General features: G+C 39.3%; 1 protein-coding gene across 1 annotated transcript in view; it reads left to right on the top strand.

The window, feature by feature from the left end:
* Positions 1-16,956, top strand: part of znf469 (zinc finger protein 469) — a 151,810-nt gene that overhangs the window by 59,334 nt on the left and 75,520 nt on the right. Inside the window, exon 2 of the mRNA XM_078256219.1 lies at positions 9,378-9,427. The gene's annotated coding sequence lies outside the window, so the exon portion shown is untranslated. The remainder of the gene's footprint in view (positions 1-9,377; positions 9,428-16,956) is intronic.

Genomic DNA, 16,956 nt, shown 5'->3' on the forward strand with positions numbered 1-16,956 from the left:
GTGCCTGAGTAATAGTGGTTCAGGGTCTCCAGGGTTACATTAATTTGAATAATTTGAGATGGTGTGTTTGTGAGTTCTTTCGTACTTTTATGTCTGCGAGGACCATATTTAGGTCTTGAGAGTAGAGCTGAAAAGATTAATCGATTATCCGATTAGTTGTCAACTATAAATTAATCGCCAATTTTTTTTATTTAGATTATTTTTGGATAATCAGTTTGAGTAATTTCTAAGCAAAAAAGGAAAATGTTTGTGACTCCAGCTTCTTAAATGTGAATATTTTCTGGTTTCTTTGCTTCTCTATGACAGTAAACTGAATATATTTGAGTTGTGTACAAGACATTTGAGGATTCATCTTGGGCTTTGGAAAACACAGATTTTGACATTTTATAGAACAACTTATCGATTAGTTGAGAAAATAATCGACACATTAAACGACAATGAAAAAAACTGTTGCAGCCCTAGTGTTGAGAGTTAGGGTTAGGATTGAGGGATAGAAAATGGATTGTGTCAAAAAGAGTCCTCACGAGTATAGCAATACGTGTGTGCTGTTGTGCCTGCATGGTAGTATGCCTGCAAGGTCAGGCAGTTCAAAGCTTCCCCCCCCTGACAAGATGGATGAGCTCTAATGTAAATGCATGCTTGTGGTTTGAGGTGTATTTGCATGCATGCATGTGTGTATGTATACAAATACTTATGCTGGGACACTGAGGGTGTGCAGAGTGGTATTAGCTTTGCCATAATGACACACAGTGGTGGAATACCACAGCCACCCAGACAAAACTCGCCCAGTGTAGCTGCTCGGGGCACAACACACTCAGAGATTACACATTAGTGTGAGTGTGGTTGTGGGGTGTGTATGCACTCCCACCTCAGTCTACAGTAGTCTAGACTCTCTAACAGCCCTGTTGTGGAACGGCTAATCAACACAGCTGATGAAGCGGTGGAAATAAAAGAGAGCAGGGAGTATCAAAGGTCACACAGGATATTTAAGAATGAGAGACAGGAATACACTCCTGAAAGAGAGAGCTGTGGAGAGGCCAGTGAAGCACGCCACAACTGGCTACATTACGTATGCGCTAGAGACGATCTGTCTTGGAATGATTATAGACTTTCCTGTAGATATTCAAATAGGGATTAGTGCAGTTTGGTTATGATGTGAGTGGTGAAACTGGCGAGACAGCTGTCCAACAGGATGTGACTTTCAAACAACCACAACAAAACAATGACTAAGGGCTTCGGCCCTCTCAGCAGATAACATGATGACTGCCCTAGGCCGACTGCCAATCAGTATTGACTCTCCTCCCTCTTGTTCTGAAAAGTCCTTTGTTTTCTGGGAGCTGTCAGACCGACTTCATGCAGGTTTTTGTAGGGCTTTCAAACCTAGCACCACATGCCTTACAGACGAGGAAAATGATTTCTCAAAACCACATCTGATAGCTGAATGCACATCTGTTTAATAGCAAGAATATTGCATGTGTAATGTGTTTTTGTGTATGAATACTATATGCCTTTCTATGGGGCCTTGTGTGCAATTATATAAGAGCTATCTTGGGTTTAACCTTACTTTCAGACCCACTTTCTGGTTAGCATGTTTAAACTTATTGGGCAAATATTTTCTTTGGCACTAGATAACTATAATGTTTTTAGTGTGTATGTGTTTTTTGTTCAGGAAATAACTTTTCATTCTCATGCGCCCTCAGAGATTCATCTGTTTTGCCATTTGTCTGACATAAGATCTCTGCCATGATTCTCTGGCTCATATGGAGAGCTCAGCTGTTCAGGAGCTGTAGTGTAAAGCGGTAAAACACACATTATAAGATGCTAGGTTGTCTACTTATGTCTTGGGGAATTATAACTACAGAGATGGACAATGACATTGAGGGACTAACCAGTGACGAATAGACAACATCAGTATTTTTGTTCTGGTGTGCACCTGGCTGGAGCAGTACTGCAGTCTGGTTTTTACTCTATGTTTACGATTTTGGCTGTGTGGGTTGTGTGTTTATGTCTGGACGACAGCAGGTCCCAGAGACTTGAGCGTGATAGAGAGGTTAACCAAAGCATAGCCAGAGGGCTAGAGTCTGGGTTTGTGGACTAGAGTGTTTTGATGGTTTATATTATCTGGACAGAGAGCCAAAAAGCTCACAAGATGCAGCCAGGGCCCTTGGGGGGCTGAGGGATGTGTGTGCTGTGAGGTCTGTTTGCTTATGTATATGGCAAAGGGAAGTGTCATGGACACTTAAAAGGTGTTGGGAACTCCAGAGGAACATAAAAACTCAGAGCACATTAACGAACGCTGTTCTGGAACTTTTAGACTTCCATCTGTTTGTGCTCTGCACAATAAGCAGAAACACACGGAAACAGACGTACAGTGGCGTGAATATGTGTAGGAAGGCAAGGGCATCAGACTGTCCGAATTAAAGGTATAATGAGATGTGTGTGTGTGTGTGTGTGTGTGTGTGTGTGTGTGTGTGTGTGTGTGTGTGTGTGTGTGTGTGTGTGTGTGTGTGTGTGTGTGTGTGTGTGTGTGTGTGTGAAGGTTTCCAGAAAGAATATTGTAACACGTCAAGAAAGGCATCAGTGGTCCATGCCTCTGATTGTATTGGTCCACATGGGGTGCTAATGCAACATAAAGGTCATGGCTAGCCCATGCTGATGAAAAACCTGTAGGCCATTAAAAGTCTGCAATTGTCCAGACAGTGGTGAGTCACTGGTGGTTGATTTGAAGGTTAATAGTAACCATTCCTCATGAGTCAAACAAATCTGGCTTTGCTTGGGTGATATGTGTGTTAATAATGTGATAGACTTGTTGGGAAAGTCTGTAAAATGTGTGCTAGTGTGTGCCTTTTGATATGTGCCTTCGTATGCATGGTGTTTTGTGTGATTCATCATTGCTCGTGGCGATGACAAGTGGACATTTGTTTTTGATGGTGTATTTGACTGGGAAAGGCACCAATTATACAGGTTCTGCTTTCTGCTCTAGATGAGAGAACAGAGGGAGGGTGGGACTGAAAAGCTGGCAGGGTGAATGAGAAGTTGGGACATCCGGTATGGTTGTTTATTTACCCAGTGAGGAAGTGACAAAACCATCCATCTGTTGACACTACTGCTTTATTTTCCCAATCAATGCTTTAATCCCTTTCCTCTGTCTTTGTACCACTGTTTTTCCTTTTTTGAATCCGGTTTCTTTCTGTAATGACTGTTGGAACCTGATTAAAGATACATAAGGAAAGAGTAGTGCCAGTAAGTCTTTTGGGACAGTGTTAACACAGAATTGATACCTTTTAGAAAGATTAATTATGTGAAAGAGACATAGCTACTGTATCAGCCGCAGGTTGAAATATTGTTGTGCCTGTGTGGCTTTCACACTGGGTGATGGGTGTGCCTTTTTCTTTAATGATCCTGATTCACTAAATACACTTGAAATGATGCCAGCATGGGAGTAAAGGTTTCCCTCATTTTATCATTACTAAATTGAATCATTACCTGAGCCTACACCACATTTTGAGTTGCTTTTTAAAGAATGTCTGTACATTTAGTATAGAGCTAGAGTCGGGAGGCGCTTAGCTTGACAAGCAAGGGGAAACAGCTAGCCTGGCCCTTTTAAAAAAAAGTTAAAAAATACACCTAGTAACACCTGAAATTCACTGATTAATATGATGTATCTTATTTGCTTTTACCGTACACAAATAGAAATGTAAAAACAATAATGGGTTGTTTTAGGGGGACTTATGTGCTGTAATTAAAACATCTCAATCTTCTTATCTTACGCACAGAAAAGAAGGTGAATAAAGGTATTTCATAATAGCTTAAACTATGCCTTGAGTTACCCAAACCATGGTTCCAAACCACAAGATAAATCTGAGGGGTCGAAGGGAACATCACTCTTTGGCATGTAATAGACCAAGTACGCATTGGTTGGCTGTACGTTATAAGTTATAAGTCAGTAAGGTTATAACCACTGACCTAATCCTTAAGGCCCTGATATACTCTAAAATGACATGGATGTGGACAGCAGGGCTGACAGCGGACTACGGTGGCCCTGAAGTGCAAATCACAACAGCAAATAGAAAAACACAGGAAAACAGAATGGCAAATATGAAAACACGACAGCAAATATGAAAACACGACAGCAAATAGGAAAACACTTCAACAAATCATAAAACACAACGGCAAATAGGAAAACACGACAGCAAATATGAAAACACGACAGCAAACATGAAAACACGACAGCAAACAGGAAAACACGACAGCAAATAGGAAAACACTTCAATAAATCATAAAACACAACGGAAAATATGAAAACACGACAGCAAATAGGAAAACACAATGGCAAATATGAAAACATGACAGCATTAACTTCTACCGGAAAAGGTAGGGCCTATCTAGCAGAGGACGGACGTGTTTTCCTATTTGCTGTCGTGTTTTCCAATTTGCCGTCGTGTTTTATGATTTCTTGAAGTGTTTTCATATTTGCTGTCGTGTTTTCCTATTTGCCGTTGTGTTTTATGATTTGCTGTTGCGTTTTTCTATTTGCTGTTGTGATTTGCACTTCAGGGCCACCGCAGCGGACACATGTATGTGTCTGTTAATACAACGTGTGTCTGTTAATACAACGTGTGTCTGTTAATACAACGTGTGTATGCGTAGGCAGACGTGTCCACACATGCACAAATGCAGTCATACATTTGGTCAGCTATTGGACATCTGTGCAGACCTGGGCGGACATGAGACAAAATCAAGTATAATTTTAGCTTTACTCTAACCTAAAATGGTTATTTTAGTTGCCTTACTTACTGTAATCTCAGCCTTGTTCTAGACCTCTGAATCACTGTTAACCTCTCAGATTTGTTAAGTATATAAAAATAGGTCAGGTAAAGACTTATTTCCCTTCAGATATTTTGGCATGTCATAGATGGAAAAACACAGGTGTCATTGATAACCTTAAAAACAACTGCATTCCATTTAGGTTAGCTATTTCCAGGATCTGCCTATTAGATGAGTCAGCTACTGTAGCTAACATCATGTGGCAAATTCGATCGCCGGTTAGCCCAGCGTTGTCCATGGTCAAAACAAGCATTCTGAAAATAAATTCATGAGCGTGTTGAAAGTTGCTGTAACGTTATAACGTTACCGTATGCATTAGCCACCAAGCATTAGCATGAGCCACGTCCTATCATCTGGTGTTTCTCGTGTTTTGCCGGAAGTTAAAGCAACTAAAGGGGTCAAAGGTTATATGATACGGTCCATGTCCTTGATAAAAAATGACAGATTTCTCTGGGTTTGAACATTGTTGGAAATATTTGGGATAATTTAATTTAATTATTACACAACTCAACAAAATATATACATACATAGGTAGGCCTATAGTTGATTTAGACATTGTGATGAGGAAATATTACATATCATATCTTTGAATTAACTTTTTATCAATGTGAATCTGCTTCTATAGCAACCACTTCCACAGCCTTATTAGTGTTGGCTGACATTAGCCTCTTTCCGACCAAGTAGTTACAGGAACGTAGTTATAGGAACAGTCCACTTCTAAACAGTTCTACTAACTACTCTCCCCCAAAACCGGTTTTGCCATTTGTATTCACACTGGCCAAGTGGCCATAGGAACTGGTAGGAGGGGTAAAGGAGTGACGCAAGCACGGCAACGGTCTTTATAGCATCGTCACTTGACTTTAGCCCCACATACAACAACAAACCAGCATGGAGGAGGCCATCGGAATGTTCGTGCCTTGCCGGGAACGGAGTTCAAACGGCGGCGTTTAATGACTAGGCTGGAGTACTTAACAGAGAAACACAGAAGACAAAGGCTCCAGCGTAATATGATCCTAATTAATATGATAGAAGAAGATAGAAGAGCAGAGCGCAACAGGCAAATGAAACGACGGGTAAATTTAACTAGCATTAACAGTTAGCTGGTTGAATGCGTGATGTTTGTCTTATGAGTTAGCATACGTAGGCAAATTGCAACAGACAGTGAAGAATATGTACGGTCTGTGTTTCAGACGTTGCTAGGTCACTAAGGGTTCCTATGCGGAAAAGGGAAAAGGAAAAAGACCCTGCCCTGAAGTAGGAGCTGAAAGAGTTACAGGAACTGCGGTCAGAGGAACTTAATAATCCCCAAATTGGTCCAGTCTGAACACGAGAGAAAAAAAGGGTTCTAGGAATGTTATGTTCTAGGAACTGCAAAAATCCCTCCGGTCGGAAAGGGACTAAAGACATCAATGGGACTGATATGTAATGGGCTACAGATTTGTCAGGGCAAAACAAAATAAAGTACCCCTCCAAGAAGAAACGGCTAACATGAACACATTGTCCAGCTGAATGAAGGAAATGGAAATTCAGTAGCCTATGATAGCTAGGCTACTGTCATCTTTTCACTTACAAAGAGGTCAAAATTGTATGTTCAATTTATGCAATAGGCATTTTTTGCTGCATACATTTTGAGATGTCATAGACATAGTGCAGGTGGAACTAATAACATTAATGATGTCCGTGTTTCATTGTTGGGACCCAGTTAGCCATGTCAGTGAGCCAGCATGCACAGATCCTAGGCCCTGATACTGACACACCTGAATGGAGTAAAGACATAATTAATGTTATTTGTTACACCTGAGCTTTTCCTGCTATGGCATAACTGAATGTCTGCTGTGAAAAAGGCATTAAGTCACATAATCCTGTGGTGGGAAAACATGATGTTGGCATAACGTCTCTCCACAACATGAAATATGAGTTTCGTAGTTCATGCTCTTTTCATAATGAGAGTGACTGTGTTCCCTTGTAGAGTCATAAATGTACAACAAGTGAGACAAAGAAGAGTAATTAGACTTCTGAATAGTGGTTATCCAAATCTTCTTCTCATGATGTCAGCTGAGTGGAAAACGTGTGCAGCTGTTAAACAGCCTGTTGATCTATTTTATTTATTTTTTTGCCAGGGTTCCATGTCTCCGTGCTGAACTGTGAACTCCGAGAGTCCCCCAGCTCTGACGTTGACTGTTTAGATTGAGTATAGCACTATTTGGCCTTCATGATGCAGCCACACTCCAGCAGGGCTTTCCTCTGCCGAATTCATTGAGAAATGTTTACCTTCACGCTCTAACATGCTGTGGTGGTCCTAGAGCACAAGGTTATTGCGCACAAGTTTCAAGTGCAAAGTTCTGCTGTTTGTATACTCAGATGTAATTTCAAAAACACAGAAGTGCAAAGTTGTGGAAAAAAAGCTTTACATTTAAAAAAAAGATTATTATTATTTTATTTATATATTTATTATTATTAGTGTAAACTGTTTTACCTTCCACTAAGAAGATGGCTATTATTCATATGGAACCTTTGGTATGTGAACAATATGCGGCGCAGATGTTGAAGATCTCCTATCGAACATGAACAGAAATATTTCTTATGTCTTTCTGTGTGAGTGTTTAGCTTGTATTTCTGATAATGTATTTAAGTCCACTTTAGAACTACCTTTTTATGATTTACTCTTTTGAGATTTGCTCTTCATACAGGATAATTATTTTTATACATGATCGGTCTATGTATGATTTCAGCCTGTTAGTATGTTCTCTTTTCTAGAGAGAAAACAGTATGTATATATCCTGATGGAGGTGCAGGATATTTCCAAAGGACAATTAAATGGAACACAAACCTTGAACCTGGGAGCCTTTGCATATTGTGGTCTCATTTAGCACATGCATCTGCTTTTGAAACATTTGCGATAACAGTTTCTGAATTCTTGCAGTGAGTATGATCATAAAAGGCTTTAGTGGAGCTTTCGTGTCTACTTTGAGCTCACATGGTGCATTTAATGGATGGATAGGGCTGGACTCATGCTTTTGTTTAGGATATAAATACCTTGTGCCTACTTTGTGAGTCCTAGGAAGTGGGTAAAGTGTGTCTGTGTGTATGCACATTTGCAGGTCTGGCTTTGATAGTTTCTAAATCTGTGTGAATGCCTCCTCATTGACGTTTTGGTCTTAGTAAGCGCCCTGCGTTGGTGGATGATCAACTCTTTGGTGAGTCTCATGGGGGGTAGTGTAGCTGTGTGAGTCATGGGAATGAACATGGTGTAACGCCCAATTTTAGTCACCAGTCAATGACAACAGGTGAGTCTGTTTCACTCTGCAGGGTTGCTGAGGTCACCTACACCCCGCAAAGAAATATGAAATATATTACCATTGCAAATACACACTTACATACACGCATGATTGGTAAAAATTCCCAGAGACACAACACACATCAATACATTACTCACAGCCCTCTCTCTGCTGACTTCTTTTGTTCTTTGGGTGTTTTTCTTTTATTCTCTGTAACTCTATTCAGGTTGAGGCCACATGTGCATTGGCGGAGCTTTGAACCTGTGTAGGATTAAGCATGTCTGTCTGGCTGGATTCATCTAAAAACAGGCCATGGCACTGCTGGGGCATCTGACTCTTTATGCTTTTTTGCCCAAAAGCTGCTTTTTCCATCCAAAATGTTTTAAATATTTTGATAACATTTCCACACAATGAAGAATTTAAGCAACTCTTGAGTTCCTCTGGTGAGTGGAAGTGGTATTGGAAGTTGATAATGAATTTTCAATATTTCTCACATCATCCCTGATGTTCCTACCATGCTGTTAAAATGCCAGATGCTAAACAGCACTGCATGTGCTGTTTATGAGGCACTGTGCATTCATTTGAACATTACAATATTTTTAAATGTGCTGCTTTGTGATTGTCTTCAGACAGCGTGAAATGTGACTAATACCATCTGCCAGCAGAATCCCAATTTGCCCATGACTAATCAATTCAAAGAGCCTTTTCTATTTTAATTATGGGTGTGTGTTATCTAAGGTGTTGCCAGTTTATTCATTTCAACAGATATGATGGTAACAGACCAAATGTTTGCATGGATTTGGTTTTACTGTTCAAAGTCTTTGTCTTTTCTGCATACTTCATAGGCTGCAGATGAAAATGTTTATATGCTTTATATAGCAATGTCCCTATCCTTTAACCAAAAGGCCAGGTTTAGGCAAAACTGTGAGAAATGGAGTTATTCTCTGTGTAATTCTTTCCAGGAGGTGAAAGAAGGTTTGTGGTGGTAAACCTCTCATAGTTTTAGAAAGAATAAACAATACATTTTGTGAAGAAATAAATAAAGCTGTAATAAAAACTCTATAGAGGAAGTTTTAATTATGCACTGGTTGTTATTTTTTATTTCCAATTGAAAGTGGAAAACTGCTCCAATATCAAAGGCAATCACAGAGAAAAACAAAAATATAGAGTTCACAAAATAACCTCAGAAATACCCTGATTCCTTTTCCAAGACCACAGATTGACATTTTATAAACCGTTTTTACCCTAATCTACTCTCTCTTTTGTTTATAGGTGGCATTTTCTTTCACACAAAGGCTGACTGACAAATGACGCCATTAACGGTAAGAACCACACACACCTGGTCTAAGCCTTTTAAGTTTATAACCACTGGTGACTCCCAAAGAAACAATACACACTGTGTGACAATATGAGGAATATTGTGACACAGGCCCTCGTATATAATGGCATGGCATATGTTTTTTTTATTTTGCATTGTTTTCAAGTTATACGATTCTCTAGTGTTTGATATAAAATGTTCTCCCATGGGTGAAAAGTTGTCTGCATCTTTTTGTGTACACGTTAACGCCCATCCCTGACCACAGCCAATAGGGGATAATGCACGGTTGACCCTTTGCCCCTCCCTGCGAGATGTAAATCTTGTTTTTCTCAGCTGACCACCACGCTCCCAGGAAAAGACAACAGTCTTCCAAATGACATGGTTGTAGACTTCCGATTACAGCCCTGTCACTTACTCTACCAACGTGTAAACACATGATGGAGAGACAGACAGAGTGAGAGAGAGAGAGAGAGAGAGAGAGAGATGTGCTGGGGTGCGTGGGCTGCGTTTTGTTTGCCTCCAGACGTCAGACCTTTGGTTAGAAGGGCTAACATAAAACAGTTAAACCGACATGATGCCCTTAGTTAAGCTGTCTCACTGCACAAGCCCTTTGTCTTTCAAGGGGCTGAGTGAACATAAAACATAACTCATTTAATTATCAAGATGTCATTACATTTCACTTCTGTTTTCTTTTTTTCTTGTTGAATGCATAAGCAGCATCTATAGCTGCACTCTGGAAACATTGTGAACCCTGTGTCATCTAGTCACATTTTATCATACTTTCTTGTGGCTCCTTCAAAAGATGTATTAAAAGGAGTTTTAATTTCAATCCAAATTATTATTACAATAGTTTCAGCCATCCACAGCATTGTTGTGATCCTGTGGCCTGTGAGAAGACAGTCCTAGCGCTGGCTTCGCCTTGGCCTCCTGACCAAAAGTGTGATAATTTTAGACTCAAGTCTCTCACATGGTCTGGAGCAAGGACGGCATTTGGAAATAAACTTGGAATTTAGCTTAATTGCAGTTTACAGATTTAGGAGGGGCAGCGTTCTCTTCTTTATTTTCTTGCATAAATAGAGAGTGACTCGAGGCCAAAGACATGAGGTTTCGAAGCCGCAAAAGAGGTTAAAGAACGTCAGAGGCAGTGAGGACACTTTTAAGCCTGGCTCCTTAGCTCTCCCTAAGGCTTAGCCATGCTCTGCCCCTAATGCAGGATCCTTGTCCCTACTCACCAAATTCATCAGATTTATTATTCCCCCCAGGCTATTAGGTCTCCACAGTAAAACTAGACTGTTAGTTTTTAACTGCTTTATGCACAGCCATGTTACAATGTTTGCTTTTTTCAGATGCTATATTTTGTTGTAGGAGGTTTGTAGTTGTTTGTAGTTTATTTTTGAACATGTAAAAAAAATACATATATATACATATATATATATATATATATATATATATATATAATAAAATTAAAATAACAGATAAATAAGGACATGTATACACTACCGGTCAAAAGTTTGGGCAGAACAGAGCTTAACTTATTATAGACAGAATACCATACAGTGCTCTCTCGCATTTGAAACAACCCTTGGATACTGTTTGATAGCTGTTGATTATTTACTTTGTACATAATTTCTGCAGTTTTAAAGTCAACAATATCTCTGAATTTTACTGCTTTTAGTTTGATGAAAAGTGGATTAGTTGGTGCTCTATAAGTGGTTTTATTTACAATTCTTAAGGCTCTCTTTTGAAGGATGAATATACAGTATGTTCAGTGTTCGTTTTGTAAGTGTTTCCCCACACTTCCAAACAGTACAATTCAACGTGTACAATGATTGATTTAATTGTCAGGGTTTTGGTATTTTGTTCCGTCTTATTGTGGTTATGTTCTGTTTCCTGTTTTATTTTGTAGTATGTCTTGTCTCCCTTGTCTTGTCTAGCTTACTTCCTGTCTTTGTTTGTTTCCCACCTTTTTTGATTGTTCTGCCCCACCCTGATTTGTTTCACCTGTTGTGTCACCTGTCCAGTGTTAGTCCTCATTACCTGATGTATTTAGTCCCTGTTCTGTCTTTGTCTCTTGTCGGGTCATTGTATTTTGTTGCGTACTGTTCTGTCGTGTCGAGTACTATCTTGTCGTGGTTTCTCTGGTCTGGTATGTTATGTTCGGTGTTCCTGTTCCGTGTTCCTGTTTTTGTATCCTCAGTATTGCTGGAAATATTTTTCCTGTTTCTTCAGGACACTTTTTGTTGTACCCATTGCCTAATTAAATCTTGAACTGAAGCACTGCTCTGTCTTGACTACATTTGGGCCCAAGCCTCGCCACACACTTGACAGATCGTGACATTAATAGGTATTTGGTTTTATACAGTATTGCAATTGATTTGGATATTTTGGCCTTAATGTATATGTGGCTTCCACCATAATTTTTCATTGATTATTACTCCCAGAAATTTAAGTTATTTTACTTTTTTCTATTTCAATGTCATTTATCATACGTTTTTTGTGTAAATTTGTTGCACGATTGCCAAAAATTATACATTTTGATTTACTTAAGTTCAGTGTTTAGTTTATTTGCATCAAACCAGCTCTTCATCTTTTTTAATTAATTTTCCACTGTATCCAAGAGTTGTTCCAAATTTTCCCCAGAGGAGGTGCAAGAGGATTCAGCTGGGAATGTTCCCCATTATTGTGCCTCGAGATCTCTTAACAGCAAGTGATTCGAACTCCGAGGTCTTCAAACTTTGACAGCTTCTCTGCACACACCTTTTTGGTCTAGATATTTCCCATTACCATTATGTGTAATCGTGAGGTTTGAAAAAATATATTTGTATCTGAACCTTTCCATTTTTACGAAAACTGACTCCCTTTGCTGGTAAAGTTTTTTTTTTAATTTTTTTTTTTTTTTTGGGTGAAAATGAAAAAGTTGTCATTAAACATGTGAGGCTATGTTGAATGGTGTGACAGCGTGGGGTGATTCATAGCTTATGAAAATGATATCATGGAATTTCTGCCAGGGGGGAGATATAATGGATGTGTTTCAGGTGGTGGTCCAGGGGTCAGGACATAAACTGTAAACCAGTACAACAGATTAAGAGTCTCCTCACTCTCTCTCTCTTACTCCACGCTCTTGGGTGTGAATGAGTATCTGAGCCTCCCTCATGGTCAAGGTTTCTGGGATGATGGAGATTAGATCAAGATAAATCTAACCTTAAAACGGAGTGAAAAACCAAACTCTGAAACGTGTACCTTTGCAGATGCAAACATACACATAAACACTGTACATATGCACACTGACATGTATGCGAACACACAACGGAAGGAATGCCTTGTGTGTTAAGATAAAAGCCATATTCTGGAGACAAATCATGAGAAAAATGGCTGTTACTACCCTGCTCTGCTGGAAAGTATGACATCCAAACTGCAGTATGTCCACATTAGCTGGAGGCCATCACTACCCTAGACCTCATTTCAAAGAGAAGGTAAAAAAAACAAAAAAAAAACAGACCTCAACATGGGGCATACATCACTGGAGAAAGGAGGATGGTAGACGGGTATCTGGGTGATAAAGAGGCTTTCTGGGAAGAGTAAATAAGACACAAGGAATGTGACTTGGTCTTGAGATGAGCTTTTGAATAGTCCCAAAGGATAAGTGTACGACAGAGTGTGATTTGGGGCTGAGTAATTGATGGAGGTAATGCTGGGTAACTGGGGCCTATGGAAGAATGTTAGTTTATAAACAGGGGGAAAGGATAGAAAGAATGTGAATTTCTCATTTCACTGGTGGAAATTTCTGGTCAGCTGATAAGGTGTGGGTGTTAAGGTTCATGGCTGGATTGTGTTTGATTTTGAGCATAAATCATTCAAATAACTGGTGTGAATAAAGTAATGAGACGTGTGAATGAGTCATTATAGCTGTTTTCTCCAGAATTTAAAAGGAAGCAGGACAATTATCCTGCTTTTGTAAAACACCAATTTCTTGGCTTTAATAATGTGATGATTCTCAAAAGAAAAATGAACAATACATAACCACTCCTTTCTCAGGGAAACAGTGAGATAATGCAGTCCCTGTATTTCCTTGGAATTACATTCATATTATCAGTAGAAATTCATGCCAATGGCTGGGGGTGGACACATTTCAACCTTCCATGTCTAATGCCTCAAGTCAGTGTTAACCTTTCCAGTATTTAACCAAGACCCTGATCATTCCCTAACTTTAATCAAGTAATCCAAACCTTAACTATATTCCACTTTCCCAACCTTAACCAAGTGCTTTGCGTTGCTTTAACAAAACTAGAGCTGCATCTCATAGCCCTTGAATTGCCTCCTCGAGTCCTCCACTTGCCTCCCTTCCTCATGTCTTAGTCCCTCCCACCGAGGAGGCGCGGGAGAGACGCGAGGAACGAGCAAATGTGTTTTGTGTGTGTATGTGACATCCTTTCCTCTGAAGCATCATATGAATTCGTCAGCTGTTTGGGCGGAGTAAGCAACTCCTTCAGCTGCACAGCTTCCGTCAAGGCTGCTCTGGTGTATCCTCGCCTATAGCTCCTCGATGATCCCTCCTCAATGCACGCTCCTCGGGGCAGAAATAAGAGTTTCGAGACGGCCTTCACCTAGGAGGGACAGAACAACTTTCGGTTCAGCTGAGGACCGAGGAGTCGAGGAACTATCAAATGAGGGCCATGAGATGCAGCCCATGAGTCTACACCTACTGTATGCTAGCAGCTAATGTAAGCATGCTAACATGCTCACAATGACAATGCTAGCATGCTGATGTTTTGCAGGTATGTTTACCACATTCGCCATCTTAGTTTAGCATATTGCCATGCTAACATTTATAGCACTAAACACAAAGTACATCTGATGGGAATGCCATTTGATATAAACATTGTTTGTTTGAGACAAGTTTGGATCTTTAAGGTCAGCCATAGTGAGAATGATACTCTATACTATTATCTACCTAAACCTATCATTATCCTTCTGTAACACTTTCTACTGGCAGTTTACGTTCTAATCCTTACCTGTCCTGTTTTTGACATCTGTAACTGCGGTCTTAGCGTCTGTCAATCCAACATATGTAGTATTTAATGTTTGCCATCCAGAAGAGGCTCTTTTTAGGCAAGTCTGTTTAACCTGTCAGATGTTTTGATATTGTGTTTGTTCTCCCTGTTCACTAACCCTCCCCTCCTTGAGAGCATGCTGGGTGATTGACAGGTGAGAGTATTTCTGGGGGTCACAAGGCATGCAAACCTGAGGGTATAGGACCCAGTTTCATGCCTGGAGATGCAGGTTGCCACTCCTGTCTAATGCTTGCTAGTGACAGACAAGTGGTTTATTAGTATAGGAGGGGTGTGGATCTCTGACCTACATTACACTGTGGAGCACATAAGAACTTGTGCCTAATCAATCAGTTACACTTTCCCTTTTCTGAACTGTGGAACAGAGATGAATACATCATAAATATGTCATCATGAAACATATCAGGGATTTTATTTAATACCTCTTATCTTCAAAATATTCAAAGACTAATCTAGTTTTGTGAAAATTTACTGTCAACTGAAACTATATTGACGTTTGCTGTAAGTACTTGCTAAAGGGTCACTTTGTTGTTTAAACTTTATCACCACCACTCTGCAAACTCTGCGTTTAATTCTTTCACATCTAACAATGGAACTTATTAGATAAAAAAAAAATGTGTCTCTTAAAAGCATCTCTCTAAATATCCCAAATTTGACATACAAGTTTCTTTCCCTGAAAGTTTCAAGAGAGCAGAGGCATCTTATCCATCCCACCAGGATCTTCCTCAAGCCCCATTCAGACACGAGAGTTTTTTTTTTTTTTCTTTTCTGCTTTGTTAAGATCGTGCCTTAAACCAACAGGGTGTCCAGATGAATAACTTTTTCCACAAGCTCACTGAATGCATATATTTAAGTCATTTTAACCAAGCCAGCGGTTTTCTTTACATCCTTGAAATAGAGCTTTATGAGGTTATTTTTGGGCCATGTGTGAACATAAATCCAGCTTGTTGGTTCTGTTTTACGCCTCACAGGCTACGTATCTTTAAAGGAAATTCCAGGCCATCTTTAAACACTGTTGTAGGTTAATTAAGGATTGTGTATCCCAGAGATGACCCCTCCAGGCTCGGTCTTCACCTTGACCCAAACCCCAACAATGTTGAAAATACTTCTACTGCATTACTCAGAGCAGGAAGTTAACTCATGCATAGTTATATACCAAGGGTTAACCCTTAGCTTTAAACTTAAACAGGTAAATTATATGTCTCCAAAATTACAGACTTTATGCAGCTTTGATTTTACGAACTACAAGATGACCACAGTGAGTAATACAACAATGAGAGCTGCATTCTAGTGAGCTGCAATGTAGAAGAGGAATATAATGACATACATTATTGACTTTGTTCAGTTTTGTTTAGATATTTGAATGAATGACCTGTAGCCTGGGAGTTACTGTAGTGACTCAAAGTCAGTAAACGCCCCTGCAAGACAGTACCTTCAAAGCCTACTGCAGCACGTTGACCCCAACCCTTCATTGAAAAATGTTTAACCACAGAAAATGTAATTGTAGCACATATACAAAACAATACCTTCTGGTTGAGTTTGTTTCTGTCTTCAGTGACCAGAAAGTCGTGTAATGGGTCTATATAATGAATATATATTGTGATATGAATGCAAAACACCATAGCGAATTAGATAGAAAACATGTTTGTTGAAGCAGTGATGTTAACATTGATTTGCTGTGTATTTGTTCACATTTTCTTAGCAAGCCATCATATGAGTGTCAGTTTCATATTCCTGGCCAATAGAGACATTTCAGGGTTTAATAACTAACTAGAACTGAAGAAGATTATCTTAGTTCTCTGGTTTCCCACTTTACACTTGTTTACAATAAGACAAATATACTACAGGCCTTAGAAATGTCGGTCATATTATTTATCTTTAGTTTTGCGGTAGTTATAAGAGCAGAACTTTACATCTTTATGCTTCAACTGCAGGTCTGCCGCAACTGTCAGTTCTTTTAAATCAAGGCATTTTTTATACTGCACTGTAACTTTTATTCTCATATTTTATCTGTTTTTATATTTGTAATTGTTACTGAAGTTAAATTTTTGAAAATTGGAACTGTATGACAATCCATGTCCAGTGGGACCGGCCGTTCTGGGAACGGCAAGGATTGCGGGTGGATTACGTGTATAGAGCAACGGCTTATACATTAGTTCGTTTTCAACTGCTCTTTAATGTTTTATGTAAAGCACTTTGAATTGCCCTGTTACTGAAATGTGCTTCACAAATAAAGCTGCCTTGCCTTGCCTTCAACTAGTGACATTTTGCATTTTGTGTCGACAAGATCTTGACATTTTTTCACCTTAAACAACATATGTAACATCCTTTTTTGTGATTTATTTTGTTTATTACGGTAGCTGATGATTTACATTTCTTTAATGAGGAAGCAATATTTTGGCCAAAAGCGAATTTGCTGGTCTATGTACAACATTTGTTTTAAAAAAGTTATTAAAAGGTCAAA

Source organism: Sander vitreus, chromosome 8 (assembly GCF_031162955.1).
Source record: "Sander vitreus isolate 19-12246 chromosome 8, sanVit1, whole genome shotgun sequence".
NCBI lineage: Eukaryota > Metazoa > Chordata > Actinopteri > Perciformes > Percidae > Sander > Sander vitreus.